The sequence below is a fragment of the Perissodus microlepis genome, chromosome 22 (genome assembly GCF_051167445.1).
Source record: "Perissodus microlepis isolate ML-2025 ecotype Zambia chromosome 22, ASM5116744v1, whole genome shotgun sequence".
Classification (NCBI taxonomy): domain Eukaryota; kingdom Metazoa; phylum Chordata; class Actinopteri; order Cichliformes; family Cichlidae; genus Perissodus; species Perissodus microlepis.
In genome coordinates, this window is record NC_140481.1 from 13,011,736 (window position 1) to 13,028,432 (window position 16,697).

The 16,697-nt window shown below is 42.6% G+C and overlaps 1 protein-coding gene across 2 annotated transcripts in view; it reads right to left on the reverse strand.

The window, feature by feature from the left end:
- The window catches only part of col8a2 (collagen, type VIII, alpha 2), a 56,641-nt gene extending 40,690 nt beyond the window's left edge, over positions 1-15,951 (reverse strand). The window contains exons 1-2 of one of the 2 annotated variants that reach the window (XM_084919440.1): positions 15,535-15,951; positions 15,117-15,332 (exon numbers count right to left, since the gene is read on the reverse strand). The gene's annotated coding sequence lies outside the window, so the exon portion shown is untranslated. Of the gene's footprint in view, positions 1-15,116 lie in introns of both variants that reach the window. The other variant, XM_084919439.1, reaches the window with a different exon arrangement.
- Positions 15,952-16,697: the final 746 nt, after the last annotated feature.

The window sequence follows — 16,697 nt, forward strand, 5'->3', positions numbered from 1 at the left end:
GCCAACACGGGATCAGTACTTGAAATTGCCTACAAGAGCACAAAGAAAACCAGGTGGGAAAAATCACACTGTTGTCTAAGGGAGGTATTAAAATGATTGCTGATAAGTGTGGCGGTTATACCAAAACTTTGCACCTTATTGCTATCTCCAAATTATTTTTCCAGACTGCCAAACTTTCCTCGTGCTTGCAGAGAAAAGCAGAGAGTAAGAATGTCGTGAAAAAAAAGGATTCAAAGTGCAGACTTGAAAACAAACATTGTCTGACTTACTTTTCCTGCATTTTCTTTCTACCACCTCTCACCCCCTACCCCTGCCCATGCCATAACTTAGTCTCTTTCTGTCTCCCATGGACAAGGTATTATAACGGCTGCGGTTTTTATTGGAATTACTTAAATGGCTCTTAAAAAGCCGTTTGAATGATGAGTGCCGGTGTCTGGACTGTCTTGGTGTGCGTATGTGCGCACGTGTTTATGTGCGAGTGCGTGCCGGCTCCAGGCCTTCGTTTCCATCCAAGATGCCAAATTTCTTTCACCCAACCACCCACCCTCCCATCCCAACCCCACTCCCCCCATCTTGATGTTCACCACATCTCCCACAGTGGTCACACTCATTTTTGTTTGTGCACGTTTTTTACTTTTCCTTTTTTCTGACCCACATCCCCCACCCCACACCCGTTCTGCCTCTGCTTATTTATCCCCACTGTGAGGCGAAAAAAAAGAAACACAATTGCCTTCTCACACTCATACGGTAATGGCTACAATTTGCTTATCGTACAAGCACAGATGTGTAAATAAATGGAGTCTAGACTGATAGCGGAGACAAAACCTTAACATGTGCGTTTAAAACTGAGTTTCCCAAAGAATAATAAGAAAGCAAAGCAAAGATGTTTCTTTGTTCTAACACACTTTTCAAACAGTTAAGCTCTAGACAATCTCAATTTCAATATCTGGGGATCAGACCATTTTCTCAGCTAACAAACAACGCGATCCATTACTTTGTGTCCTCTGTATCTATGCTCCCACCCACCAGAGATGCTTTGTGTTACTGTCTGAATTCTCTTCCTGAATCTGAAAAATGCAACGAAAGTGGTTGCAGACGCATTCCAGACGCCCTCTATGGAGTGAGTGATGCACCAGTGGGAAAACACAGAGAAGCTGCAGGGAGTACATAGGATGCAGCAGAGGTTACAGATCAGCCATATATCGTCTCTGACGTTTACCTGAACGTGTTCAGGAGCACCCGAAACTTGCTCACATGCACTTTGCAGAAAATGGACAAGGACAACGGTGCCACCGTGGTGTCTCTTGACAATAGACAAGCGAGATATGTAGGAAGTGTCAAAAAATGCAAAAAAGCAAAGCAAAATGCCAATTTTGCTAAAAGACTCAACAAATGCAGGATCAAAATGTGCAAGACTGAATAAAATCCACAGGCAAGCAGAAACTGTGAATATGCTGTTGTGTCTGGCAGGCCTAAGAACTATTTGGACAATTTTGAACACTGGCAGCATTACAGCTACCCCCCCCCCCCCCCCCCCCCCCCTTCTGAATAACTGTATTGCGAGCAGTGTAATGTGTAGGGATAAAGACAGGAGAATTTTGTCACATGGAGTAGATTAGCAGATTAACAGACGCAGACTCAGTGGAGTCTTCTACCATTTGTTTGATATTTGTCACTGGTCAAGAAGTATAGCAGCAGTAAGAAAACCACTGATGCCAACCTCTGCTTGGTGGAGCTCTAACTACCTTAGCTTTCACACCAGTTTGTGAATAAACAAGCAAAATTAGCCTGTAGTGGTATGTGTAGGAGTTTGAGTTCAGTACAGATGTAGTATGAGTACAGAGTCTGTATTTGAGTGGCCTGAGTGATGAGGGTTACTCAGACCATGGCTCAGATTGGTGAGGTGAGTGGACAGGGGTGGGGTGTGGGGCAGCTGCTCAAACTGGTCGTGGGTGGGGTGCGCACCTGTGATGGCACGGGTTTTCCTGAGACAGGAGGATCTGGCGATGGCCTTCAGGCAGACGGCAGCCAATGAATTTTTTTGACAACAGAAGAATATTAACAGAGGTCAGATTCTGTACAGTAACAATGTTATTGTTACATAAAAACCTGCAAATGCACTCATTAGTATAAGTTTAATTGAATTCAAATTTAAATGCTACACACCCATCTTCCACCTCAGCCTCCATGATGTTACCCTCCACCTCAGTACATCGAACCTACACCTCTTCCTTAGGAGTTACATACAAAGTCTATGCAATGCATCAAGTGATGGGAAGACAGGGGAATCTGCATTTGCACAACTAAAAATGTTTAAACTTATGCAGAAAGTTGCTTTACACTGGATTGCAAAGACACATCAGCTCTTCTCACCTGATGCTCCTGATGATAAGACACTGATAACATCCTTACTCATGCCACTGCATTCACACAAGTAACGTGAGATGAAATTTTGCTTTGTATTTGGTTTGAGTGCTGCTCCAAAGTGATAGACTCAATAACAAAACACGATGTAACACCCTAGTATTGGCGCAAATCATAGCTTATGCATTTTGTACATGTTCTTATCTCAATGTACTCATACATTTTGAATTTCAAAAGTCAAAAGCTTTAAATGCCAGCAAAAAATCCCCATCTGAATCGTGGAAAAAACCTGTGAAATTAGTGTGACTAACAGCAGCCAGAGGATAGCAGCAAGAATGTGTTCTGCAACAGAAGCATTATTTGCCTTAGGAAAGAAGTCTGGAATAATTTGAATCTCATCATCACTTTGTGCACACTGGGAGATCGCCTTTCAACAACCAAAACTCTGGGGAAAACAGCAAGACATTTGCAATCAACAGAATTATACACAGAAACAAAACGAGACACAAGACAGAGAGAAATGTCAGAGAAGCTGTTTTTTGGATCACATGCACCCATATAAAGATCCCCCAAGGAAACCCCTACAATATTCATTAGGGCATTATAAGAGTGTACTGTCCTGCCTTTGACAGGGCATCTGCATATTTCCAACAAGTGTTGACATGGTCTGGATTTATCATTGTCTCCATGTGAGAGGTAATGGCCTGGTCTGTCATAGCTAAGCTTCCTAAGCATACCTCAAGACAAGACATCAGACTGCAAACAAAAAAGACAAAGCTAAAACACAGATTCTGGCAGAAATATGTATATTTAGTGAAAATGTTTGCAGCCTGGGTATGGTTTCAGCATGAAGAACTAATGATAAAAGAACCAACCAATATAGTGGACTGTACATTCTCCTATTATTTCATATTCTTATATTATATTCAAAATTAACGAAATTGTTATCCTGTGGCAATGTCTAAAAGACTTTTTTAAAAGGTCTTGAGTTTTGTCACTCGTGTAGAAGCCTGGAATTGAAAGATAAATGAGTAAGAGCAAATCTATTAGTCTAGAATGTCTCAGACGCACCTGCAGAGGTATGAAAATCAAGAATGAATTAGCAATCAGAGCAAGGAAATGTGTAACATACCATTAAGGCCTCGGTCACACTAGCCTAGAGACTTGTCTGTGACTACTTGACTACCACGCAAAGAATACGCAGGCTGCGTGTGGCTGCTGAAGATTGCTGGCAGTTGGTGTGAAATCCATTGCTAAAAATCCATTCATGCAGGAATAGAGACCAGTCAGTGGTCACTAGCAGTGAGTAGTGAAAACTGTGTATTCAGGGATTGGTTGGCAAGTGGTTGCTCGATGTTGTCAGCAGTCACTGCTAAGGAAAATGTGTATTCCCTAACTGGTTTGCGAGTCGTCTGTTGTCGCTACGTGTAACTGAAGTATACGATGCTGCCCCAAGAACCTCCTTGCGATTCCTTTGGTCACCTTTTGATGTAGTCACCAGTGGTTTGCACTGACTTACCCATGAACAATACTCACCAAGCTGTAGTGATACTGTGAAAAAAGCAACACAAACTGGAAACATGAAACATTCATTTAAATTCATTTAAAATTAAAAGCTGTGGCTTATGAAAAGTCAAACTTTTACTTTGAAAGCAAACATTCTCTGTTTCCTGTTTGCGTCGCATTTTTCCAGTGTCACAACGTCTCAAAGAGTAAATAGTGAGTGGTTGCAGACAAGTCTTCTGTAGTTTGTGTCCACCATGCAAACTATGAGCAACTGCAGCAATCTGCTAGTGAACTAGTGAACAAAGCAATCACAAGAAGAATTTTTGTGCAGCATCTACTTTCTCCTGGTGACCAGTTTCATCCGTCTGCAACCAGTCTGGGAATACAGATTTTTCCCTCACAACCAGAGGTTGCCAGGTGTTGCTGTTCAGTCTCTAGACCAAAAGAAACCAAAAAATATTTGCGTCAAACCTACATCATTGCGGCAGCTCGGTGACCCCGGCGAGAGGCAACACCAATTAGAAACTGGTTTTAATAAAAGGAAATGGGGGGAAGATGCTTTCTGCCAGGTTAAATTAACCATGCACTTCTAGATTTGTGTGGTTTCCATGCTACTTTATACTTCTATTTCTGGTGTGTCAGATAATGCAGTTCTTGTCAAAACTGCTAGTGTGTGTCAGTTACCTACAAAGTGTTCTTTAGCAGTACTGCGTGACGCACTGGGTTATGGCATTAGGAAAAAAAGCTGGCTCTTTCACTCGTTCACTTCTCTTTCAAACCAGTTGTCTTCTCCTGACTCTATGAGCCAACTGTAAGGTGCTGGACTAAATATGTGTGATTAGTTTAGCTGATTTTCTGCTTGAATCTTCTGCAGCACCTAATAACACCACTGATAAGAGTTAGCATTGTTGTTAAAACCAACAATGCTTAAAAGAAAAGTCCACAATGCCAGGGGTATCTGCAATAATTCACTGTAACACTGTCCCTATATGTAAGTGGCCCTTTGCAAATTCCAGACTGTAACATCGAAAAGTTCAGAAAAACAAGGCTTCAGTACAAGCGAAAGCCCTCCTCAAATTTTTCTTTGCAATTTAACCGTGAACAAGCCTCTAACACTGGAGTCTGCTCATTGTCTCTCTTCTTCCAGCATAAGGTTTGAATCAGCGGGCTGTCATATGGCAGGGACGCAGCATTCAGGACACGTTGTCTCACTATATTGATCTGGCAGACATGTCTGCATCCTCGTCTTCCTCCTCCTCCTTGTTATCCCTGCCTCTTCCTTCCAGACAATGACAGATACAGAATATCCAGTTAAAGTGATTGGAGTAGAACAAATGAATCCTGTATGACAGGACACAATGAGACCATGTTGCTAAATTAAATACTAATACAATATAAAGGCAGCACTGTGATTCATCAATTGTGGCTTTTAAATCTTAAAAGAAATACTCAGACTGATGACATGTTGACTGTAAATTTGAAGAATGGGCATAGTGGGTGAACACATATTGGAATAGAAAAAAGGTAACTTCATATTTAGTAATTCAAAGGAAATAATGTGCATCTGGGAGTAAACAGGTGACCCTGCATGTTTCTGCTGACCCTCATTCAAAACCTCAACCAGATCAAAGACGGCACATGGTTGCTACAAAGTGACGTGCCCTCGTACCGAGCTTATTTTCTCAGTATTATGTTCTTTACCTTCATCTGTCCATGTGCTTTCATCTCTTCCTACCTCCTCCTTCCAAAAGCAGGCCCTTCAACTTTTCTCCTTCCCCAGTTTTACTCTGTCCAACTTCAGTCTTCCAAATAGATGTGTTTCCATCTCTCTTTCCTAACTCGTGCTGATGTTTCCCATATCCCTATCACACTTTCACCACATGTCAGGAAGACTAGGGTTTGTGTGGTTTCTGCCCAGTTTTGGGAGCAATCCAGCTGAGGCTCATTGGGCTGGTTGTCGTTTCGGCCGGGGCCCACTGTTAGGAAATGACCACTCCTCTGGTTCAAATTAGCAATGAGGCAACGTCTTTTTTTTTTTCTTTTTCTTTCTTTTTTTTTGGTGCTTTTTTTTAACTAAGGGCCTGCAGATGAAATAGATGGAAAAGTGTAGAGAGAGAGTGCACAGCCATCTGTAAACCACATGAAGGTGAGTGGTAATCTATTCAATGCCCTCCCTAATTAAGTATTATGCTGGTTGGCCAAAGAACATCTTCCCAGAAGTGGTTGTACTTCTGTAGCGTTCACTGTCCAAACAATCACAGACTTGCATGGTTAATGTCTGGTTAGGCATGTTTTATTTCCGTTCGCTTATTCTGTAATATATCACCTGCCAAATATCCAGATTTTAATCAGATCATGTAAATCTTTGACCTTCCTCAGTTTTTAATGAAATAGTTCATGTCTGCGTTGCTTTAGAGCCAACAGCAGTTCCATATTGTAAATGTATGCAAAGTGGAAAGGCAGCCGATAAGGCTGTCGTGCAGTCAGTCTGGTGTTTATCTTGGTTTTCACTGCGGAGCATCGCAAATGTTTTCCATGAAATGCAACTCCACATGTATCCGTCCTAAATTGTTTTCTATAGGCAGAACCTTTCCTGTGAGCATGAAACACAATAATTCTCCCACAACAGCTTCTTTAGGGACTTAGAAGCGCTGCCAAACAGCATCGCCTCTGCTGTCTGACTCCAGAAAGCATTACATATATTTTTGGGATAAACACAAAAGAACTGCAGTTAGGACCATGCACACACACACACACACACACACACACACAAGAATAGTAGAGCAAAGCTTGCACTGCATGCACCTCAGACAAGCTGGAATGAGCACAAAGCTTTTTTTTTCCCATTTTGTCGTTTCACTGCTTTGCTGCTGATTACAGGAAATGATCAAGACAAAAGCCTTGAAGGACTGGTTGTGTTGTATGCTGCCTAAAGCCTTTGAGCATTTGCATTATGAAACACATGTTGCTCAATGGCCTCAAAGTCTTTACAGAAAGGATTAGGTCTCTAAGCCAAAGCCATTTAAACATAAAGTCTGAGAGAAAAAGCACCCTGCACTGAACAATCAGGGAATAATGTAAGAGCTTAGTTTTTCTTCTTTTTCTTCTATTTTTTTCGCTTCATATGGGAATGGAGCCATGGTAAATATAAATAAGTGCACACAAAGACAGTATGAACCATCAGAGGTGTAATTCGTGCTACTGAGATGCCAATATAGTATAGTATAAGAGCATTTTCAAAAGACACAGCTCAAAAGCGAGGGGGTGGTCCACTGCAGGGATAAGTTGTTTTAAACCCACTTCCTCAAGAAACACTGCGAGCCAAGTTAAATTTCAGGTGTTTATCTGGGGAGAAACTGGCAAACCCTGCTAGTTTTTTTAAGGTTGGATAAAAGATGGGTTACATATGTTTGTGGCCATGTGGTGAGTACCTGCGGTCACCTGCAAGTGAAAGGACATAAGGAACACTGACAGTCTAATGTGTTTTCATTTTATATCATGCTGAGCAGCAGATCATCATTGCAATATAGTTACTTAAGTTAATAAATCTCCCCCATCTTATGAGCATAAAAAATATAATATTTTGAAAGTGTTTAAGACCAACAAGTGCTGCAGATGAAATGATTGGCTTTAGAGATACTGACGAACTTAATGCTAAAATCTGGATACACAAAGGTTCCAGAGAAATCTTGGTTTATTTTAAAACTATACCTCATTATGGTTAGGTAAACATTGTGGTTTGGAATAAAATTACTATAAAGTGTAGTTATAATTGCTATATAGGTTAGAAATCTGGTATGGATACAAGAAGGAGCCATTGTTATTTAGAAATAGGGAAATAAGTTTTCCCCTGTGAACCCAATGTACGATTGGCCCATATAGGTATCACAACCACTGCCATCTAGACACTGACTTAAAGTTCTTCAGATTTCTTTCTTTGTATGAACAGAGTAATAAAGCAGCAATATTTCAGCTTTAGCTCTTGAGTCCTAACAGACAGGTGAGAAATGAAATGAAAAACCAACATAAATGTCTTAGTGAGGTGTTTTGTCATCAGAGACTCCAATATGTCTCCAATATGCCCTGATTTTAATTTTCCAAGGTTGTTGAGATCTTCTGGAGAGACAAAGCACCGTTCCTCTAAGAAGTATTGACGTTTTTGTGAAGACTGAGAACACTTTCAAACATGAGTTCAATTGAGTTTAAAACTGGTCCATGTGAAAGTCCATGGTTTTTATACTCATCACATCACTCAGTGACATCTCAAACCATATGGACTGGGGCATTGTCATCCTGGAGGATCCCGCTCCCATGAGGATAGAAATCTGATAACAACTTTATACCGACTTGCGGCAACCCTTCCCTCACAGTGGACAAGCACAGCTTAATCATGCCAGCAATGACTCTCAGTAGCACAAAGGTGACTTTTTTGATATTGCATTCTTGTCTGCATTTGTTCACATACAGCTTTGCAGACTGTCATTTACATGTTGTAGCTGTTTAATGGCACCAGGGGGCAGTGTCACAAACAACCAGTCTGTGAAGTACTCTTTCTTGTGCTGTTGTTGGTCCTTCAGCATGCTGCAGAAAAGTAAGAAAAGCTAATGTAACAATACAAAGAGCTAAAATAAACTGAGAGTTAAGAACAATGAAACGTGTTTCTTGCAGCCACAGCTTGTGCTTTTGTGTATTTTTTTTAATTCTTTTAAACATTTTTTCACACTTCTCCCAGTGAACTCCATGTCCATGCACAGGTAGGCTCTTTATATACAAAAACCTACACGAAGAGAGACAAACGTAAAATTTTGAGTTCTTCCTTTTCTTCCTTATTACCTGTAAGTTCTATGTATGTTGGTCCTGATAGTTTAAATGCACTGCAACTTAAGAAAACACTAGCAAGTACAAATATGGAAATATATTGGAACTTGAATGGAACACAATGAAAGTACAGAAAAGCAAAATCTCAGAAAACATAATGGACGTGTTTATGCGGAGACGTTACTGTGACCGACCAGTTCTGGAAGTGACAGAAACCAAAACATGTGAAGGGTTACTCTGAGACAAAAGACATGGAGGATTCTTCGTGTTGTGAGGGAGGAAAAGATGGAGGTAATGTGTGTTTTAATCACATGACTCGTATAATACTGCACATACATGTTTGCTGCTAGCCATTTACTGTTAGCTTGTCACTTCCGCTGCTGTTCCGTCACGTTATTGCCTTCCCAAAAATACTTCTGTTGTGTTTTGTGAGGGGTTTTGGTGAGCTTTTGGTGCTTTTTTTTCCTGTTGTTGCACCATTTTTCTATTTTCTGGTGTTTTCTTAAGTTGCGGTGTGTTTGAGGCCACTATACCTGTGACCACTAGATGGCCAGGGTCAAATAGATGACACTTTTGTTGCTCCAGGGGTATGGTTAATACACATTTCTGTGGTATAAAGAAATTAGAAGCTCCAAATTTAGCAGTGTGGTTGTTTGTTGATAGCAGACGTTGTTGTTGTCTACAAGTGGTCACTGGGAAAACTCTACTCTGTGTTAGCATGTGATACATGTGTCACTTAGTAAGCATCCCCCTTTCTACTCCAGAGAATCTGGCTTTCTGAAATACTTTTTATTATCCGGCTCCAAGGGGATCATAACACCACAATAACCCTAGTCTCTTTTCTCCTTTTTTTTTTACAAACACCTACGCACAAATCTAAATCAAGCACAGACTGAACAAAAACAAAGTCTGGAGCTTTTCAAATAGTCTCCTAAGAGCTGTTTCCAAACCCTTACTCACTATTGACCCGTCAGAGAGAGATATATCCATCCCGCATCTGAAGTGAAATAATAAAAATAAACTGCTGGCCTGGGAAGTACGTCTGCAACAAGATGAAAAGAGGGATAATGTAAGTTTTATACTGAGGAGCTGACCCCTGTTAAGAGTTGGCCAAAAGTCCTGCTTTTGGAAGCCCCAAACAAAACCCTCGCCAGACGTTAAGGGTGGGGGGGGCAAGAGGGGGGCAATGAATGAGAGGTAAGACAAATAGACTTGCCCACATGCACTGCGCGCACATGTTCATTTGCACTAACTATCTGAACGTACAAACACGTGGGCTACGTGGCCGCCCAAACATCAGACAGTCTTCTTTTGGCTTCTCTCGGTGTTATGAGACTTTTGAGCAGCGACATCGCCCCACACATCCCCTGGAGCTGCTGGGAATCTTTTGCATCCTTGCATCCAGAGTTAAAACCAAGGAAAACTCAGCCTCATCAGCAGGACAGCAGATGTCACATCTCATTAACTAGAAACAGCTCTGTTGCTGGATGAGCACCGACGCTCTCATTCCTATTTGTTCCTGTTGGGTTCCCTTTGGAAACACAAGCTGTCATCCCCCAACACTCAGAGGCAGGCGGGAAAAACATAGATGTGACTCCGGGAAGCTGTTGCTCAATACGTATTCCGTCCGCGGCTTGCTTCCTCACTGCGCTTTGTTCAGGCCTCACTGACTAAAAGAAATGTTTGGCATTGGGGAAGAACACTGCTTTACCACAGGGGTTTTAGTTTGAGCCCAGTAAAGAGTTGGGGTTCAGTCCAAAAGGATTTGTAGACTAAACCAGTAAAATAAGATGGAAAGAAATGGGGAAAATGGAGAGATGCTAAAACAACTGGATAAAAGTCAAGGAGAAAGGGGGCTGTTGGGGGGTGGGGTAGTAATGCCACCGCCAGTTTCCTCCTGCTGCTGTATGACTGATAAGTTTCTTCTGATAGCCGAAAAGGGCATGTTGTCAAGCTACTTTGAGCTTGCACGCTTTCTTTTTTTAAAAGATTGAACCACTGCTGACAGAGTCAATGGGAGGCGGAGGGAAAATAACACGTTTGCCAAGCCTTCCCACTGCTTTGCTCTCCCCCCGTCTCTCTTTCTCCATCCCCTTGTTGCTGCCAGCACAGTGGAAAAACTTCCTCTGGTCCAGACACAGTTATGAGGGAATAGGAGTGGGAGATCAGTAAACACAGATAAAGGGAAACAGGTAAATGAATCAGAGAATAATTCAAATAGAAAACTAAATAAGCAAAGCTGTCAAAATTCTAATCCACATGAAACAGAGCTCAAATGAGAGAAAACTGCATTTTTTCCCCCTCTCCTCGTCTTTCTGTCCTCTAGCTCTGAGCTGAGAGCCAAAACAATGTCCTTCAAAACAAGGGCCTGATTAATAACATGCTGTTCCATCCACTCTGGAGGGCCGTATGTTTGCGCAGATTCACTATCTGCCATTTAGCTAACTGACTTCCACATATATCAGCTCGCATGTGCGGGCCAAGATGGCTACTGTTGATGTTCAAATAAGCTTAGACAGTATAAACACACGAGGTCAAAGGAAGCAAAAGGAGGCAGGATGCAAATCTCCATGCCAAGTTCATGCCTTTCACTGTGTCTTTTTCTAATTCCCCTTTTAGCTGAAAAACAAATCCAGCCCATTAATCTTTAATGTTATGGGCCAGGCTCTGATCAAGACCAGGACCTGTATAGTGTTTCCCCCATCCTTCACTGCAATTCTTCATTCAGTATATCAGCAGCACCAGTTAGCATTCCCCATAATGGGTGCCGAACAATTGAACGCACAGTATTTGTGTCTGTTTGTGTACCGCAGAGTCATGTTAGGAAAATCATGGAGGAAAGTTCTTAAGGCTGACCTAACAGCTGGCATACTGAACAAAAGAACTTTAATCCAGGCTCACAAGGGGGCAGGGAAATCTTTAACCTTTACGAGACGACAAAATAACAGAAGGGGAGCAAGGAAGCAGACAACCTAACAAATACACACATCTGGTAGAAAAGCATAATATGGCGTAGGTGAACCCAAACAACACAGTAACAAGGGCAGAAACAGGAAGATAGGAGGCAAGTAGAGGGGGGCAGATGGATCCGAATATCTAAGTATTGATACCAGTGCTGGTATTGGTATAGAGTCGATAGTAGCCTAACATCCTCTGAGATCAGTATGCAGCCCGCTGATTTTTTTATTTAAATAATTTATTTTTCTTTTGGAAATGAAAAAATATATCTCAAACTATGAAAAATGTCTGAACCTTTTTGTGTTGACTGTCACGTCTGTTTTATTTATAGCCTATAGCACGTTTAAACAACAGAAGGTGACTCGAAGTGCTTTAGAGACCTTACTTCCAGGTCTCTTGATGATTATCTCTTAAGTTATTACACATTGCTCTACCCTGCATCAGCTGCCTATATAAGATAAAAGTATCGGCATCGGTATTGGTATCTGCAGTACCAGAATTTGCAGTATTCCGCACCACTAGAGCAAACTAAAATCGTAGAAGAAGTTTCAAAATAAAAGTTTGAAAAGTACTTGTAAAAAACAAACAAAAAAGCTAGGAACACAGAAGGAACAGATATGAAAGAAGAAAAATCCCCAGTAACATAAGAACAAAGTAAAAATAAGGATTATATAATAAAACTCCAGACAAACAAAAAGACCACGACTCAAAAGGCTCAGGGAGAACTTGTATGTGTGTCCATTCATGTGATTTTGTGTATGTGTGTGTGTAGGAATAAGGTGGGCGTTTACTTTTGCTGGAAAATGAGTGGCATTCTCCTTCATTTCCTGCTAGCACTGAAAGCAATAGAGCCACAAGTGCTTGCCCGCTCTCAAACACAAACACACATGCAAAAGCTTACACAGCCACGGCTACAAAGGGACTGCGAGGAAGCACAATCTAGCACATGAAACTGATACAGTCTGCTAAAAGTGGTTTGGCATCATTTAACAGCACAAGAGGGGAGGCTGAAAACTGAGTGCAGTTGGTAAGTGATGTGATGGACTGCAGATATCCCCTCCTCTAAGTCAGGGAAAATGAAAATGAATTATGATCAGCTGTACTGTAACAGAGAATTAGGACACCTCTTTGAATGTTATCAGAGTTGTGAGGCAATTTATAAAAAGAATCATATTTTTAAGATTGCTTAAAAATGTTTCAATAAAGATTCATTTGAAAATTAGCAAAGAGAACAATAGGTGTGCTTTTAACTACACAGTGCCAGGTGTCTTTGAAACTGCCTGCTATTCTGCCCCCTTGTGGTCACACACTTTGGACTGTTTTACAAGAGGGTGACACAGTTCATCAGCACAGCAACATTTCTATTTTTATTATCCTTCTGTTTTGCTCTTCGATCACACAAATACAGGACATTAGCAAAACAGATGGGTATTTGTAACGAGGGAGACATCCCAGTACAGGTTTTCTGCTGGCCGTCTCTGGTCTGTGCTGCTGTAATGGCTATGAAAGCTCACCCAAGAGTTTACAGATCCACAAAGATGTCCTTTATCCTTTTACTGCAACATTTAAGGAAGAAAATAAATAAATTCCCTTTAAACTACTGAGGGGGAAAAAATTCAAGAGCTGGTGTTGAGTTTGGAGTGTGAAAACATCACATGTTACAGCCTATAAACTGAATGCAGTCGGGGATGAGAAGCTCAGCAGTATATGAGCAGGCAGTCTGGCAGCAGCGCTGACAGTCGAGTATGTTCATCTGTTGGAAATGTGTGTGTGTGAGGTGTAAATCCACATGGAGGTGTTTGTTTTACACGGGGCATAAAGTGTGCCGTGTGTGCCGCTGTGTATCCAGCGTGACTGTTGCTTGTGTATGCCTGGTCACACTTTTGGCACTCTGTATCAAAGGCCTGCATGGGCAGCTGGTTGGAGTCTGGTAACTGTGGTTATATAATGCACTACACACAAAACACACACTTGAGCTGCTTGTAACCACAAGTCAGCCACTAACTGACCAGTCGCCGCCCACTGGAGGGTGCAAATCGGTGAAAGTCATTTAGCCCAGGTTTTGTCAAGCGCTGAACACAAAACAGACCGTTAATTCTTGAAGAAGTTGAGAGGAATGTAAATCTTTTAATCTATCAATTCTTTAATCGAAACAAAGTCATGCATGTGTGGAAAGCTGACTGGAAGCTGGCTCACTGCTGCACACCAGCAGCTCTGCACACTTCTGTTGTTGCTCACCAACAAAGAAGAGCGCTCACACTCCAGTGTGTGTCCCATACGATTGTTTACACACTCTAGTGGAGTTCCAGTCACATAAGGGCAAGCATGTGTGCACATATACCAGCACACACACTCACACATACACACAGATACACGTTTAGTAGACTTTTCTTGCCGTAGGCCAGCGAAGTAGAGGGATGCTGCCAAATGTTTTTGGATTTCAGATCTCCTGACCGCTGTCTTTTCCAGACTCCCCCCCTCCACTTTTTTGTCTCTTACTCTCTCTACACTTCTCTTACTCTATATATTTTTCTACCTCCCCTCCTTCCTTTGCAAAGAAACTCTACTGCTGCCACCACAAGCCACTGCCGCCGCTGCCGCTGCTGCTGCTGCTGCTGCTGCTGCTGGTGCACTAAAACACATGTGATCAAAAATGTATCTCCTCAGCAGAGCTTGCATTTTTTTCTCTATCTATCCCTGTTAGTTTGTCGTGCAGTACACCCAAGGGCTCGGAGTCACAACTGTCTGTCCTCTCTCTGTTTGCGATGGAAGGATGCCGTTACAAAGGAATGCAGTGTCGCCTGCCAGAGGTATCACAGTGGATGGACAGAGCAGAGAAGAGAAGAGCATGTGTGCGTTTTGTGTGCGTTTGCAATCTTCCTTTGCACTTGCACATACCAATCATTATATGATTAAGAGCAGCTATTGCATTACACAGAAAACACAGATCCATCCACATGGAGGACACCCTTGTTACATCTGTAACCTTGAACATATCCTGCTGCACAGCCGAGCCCCCGATACACACTTGCAATGCACACCACGCCCCCTTCAACATCATCAACTAAAGTCCCAGATGTATGGGCATGGATTCATCAACAATGTCTTAGCCCAGATCTCAAACTCGCATACACAAAGCAACAGTCCAGATCATCGCTCTCACGGGACACTCAAAGATCAACAGACGGTGCGCAGCTACAAATTTTATATAAAAATCAGCGTCCACACAGTGTGAGTGGAACACTTGAGTGTGCTTTTGGTGTGCTCAGTTCTTTTTAGTCTGCAAGTTGTTACTCTGTGCGCTGGCTTAGGACTGAGGAGTATTATGCAAGTCCCATGACTAACAAATGGAATCTGTTTTCCTCCTTTCCCGCTCTCTCTCTTAATTGCTTTTAGCCACCTCAGGCACAAAAAAGAAAAGAGATGACAGGCCACGAGGATGCTAATGGATTCAGAGGAAACCTGCTTACCTTTCTTTCCTCAGAGACTCGGTGGAGGAGAGCAGGGGTGGGGGGAGGATTGCTGGGCAAGGGCAGCGTTAGGTGTGTGCGTCAGGTGGTTCAGGGTCTCTTCTACCTCCCTCCTTCAGCCACTCGTGTCTCCCATGAGATGTGATGGCATCAGGTTTTCAGTGAACAAGTAGGGTCCTCCTGGGCAAAGATCTGGCACTCGGAATTGGTCCAGCGCTGCTCGCAGGTGCAAGCAACAAGCAAACAATAAAAAGGAAAAGAAAAGAAAAAAAAACAAAATGCAAAAGTTAAAAACTGAAAATCTTCAACTGCAGGTTGAGATAACTGTCTGCAAAACTTTTAATTTTCTGCTTCCAGCAAAAACAAAAACAAACAAAAAGGAAAGAAGGGAGAAAGAAAAAAAGTTCTATCCATGTACTTTTTGGGGGGGCAGAGGTGGCAAAAGTGACAGAGGTGATGAAAGGGTGAGAATGGGGAAACGTCCTCTCTGTGTCGTCTTCGAGCTGTCCAGACGCAGGTCTGAGGAACACCTTCCCAATCTGTGCGCTCTTTCTCTCCAGGGTGGAAAGTAGGAGGGAAGGAGCAAGGGAGCAGGACACAGAGGGAGAGAGAGTGAGTAGCAGTGAAGTGGAACTCAGTCAGTTAGTCACTCAGGTCAGTCAGGCAGGCAGGCAGCGAGGCAGTGTATCTGGGTCCAAGCAGGTTGTGCTCCCACTCCAAGGACTTATAACCCGAGGTGGGGCGGGGGGGGGGGGCTGTGCACCTCGCTGCTCCAATCTCTCTGGCTTACTACGCGATCCCTCTCCCACCAGCTTATTTTGGGAAAGACGGACAGGATTGTTCATTGGGTTAGCCCCCTTGATACAAAAAGCAAGTGTCTGTGGCTGGCTGCAGTGAAGAAGGAGGGGAGTGAGCAGGATGGGGTGGGGTAGCAGCCGCGCAGAGAGGGGTGGGGTAGGATGAAGAGGAGGGAAGGGGAACAAAAAAAGACGAGAAGAGGGGAATTCAGAGGCGTCTCATGTTCTGCTTCTCACTGTTCTCCTCGCCTTCCCAAACTCACCTCCAGGAAATCACGCTGCCTTTTTAGCCTGTTTACTGTTTTGAAACATGATCACAAATCAGTCTTGCAAATGAGATCCAGCTTATGCTTTATTTCTTTTCCAGCTTTATTGATAAAGTCTGTGGATGACATGACAGTGGACAACGGTAAGGCTCAAAGCGGCATTGCACCATCACCTAAAACCTGCTGTAGGTCGTGTGCAGTTGTCACATGGTGCCACTTTCTTCGTTTTGATCACCATAGTGCGGTTAATCACATCTTTTTACATTTCTTTAGTCCGCCTCATCTATTCGTGGCACGTATTACAAGTATCAACTATTCCTCGTCTTTGAAGCGTGCCAGGTGATTGCCGGGAAAATAAGCAAATTCTCATGAAAACTGGTAATGTTTTGGATGTTTGCTGACAACCTGGACGAGCCACAGTCATCCCTTATCATTTAGTACAGGTTACTTCCCACACAGCAGCAACTTAGTAGGATCAAAACAGACTTAGCATTCAGTGTTTAACTGGCAGCGTGCTA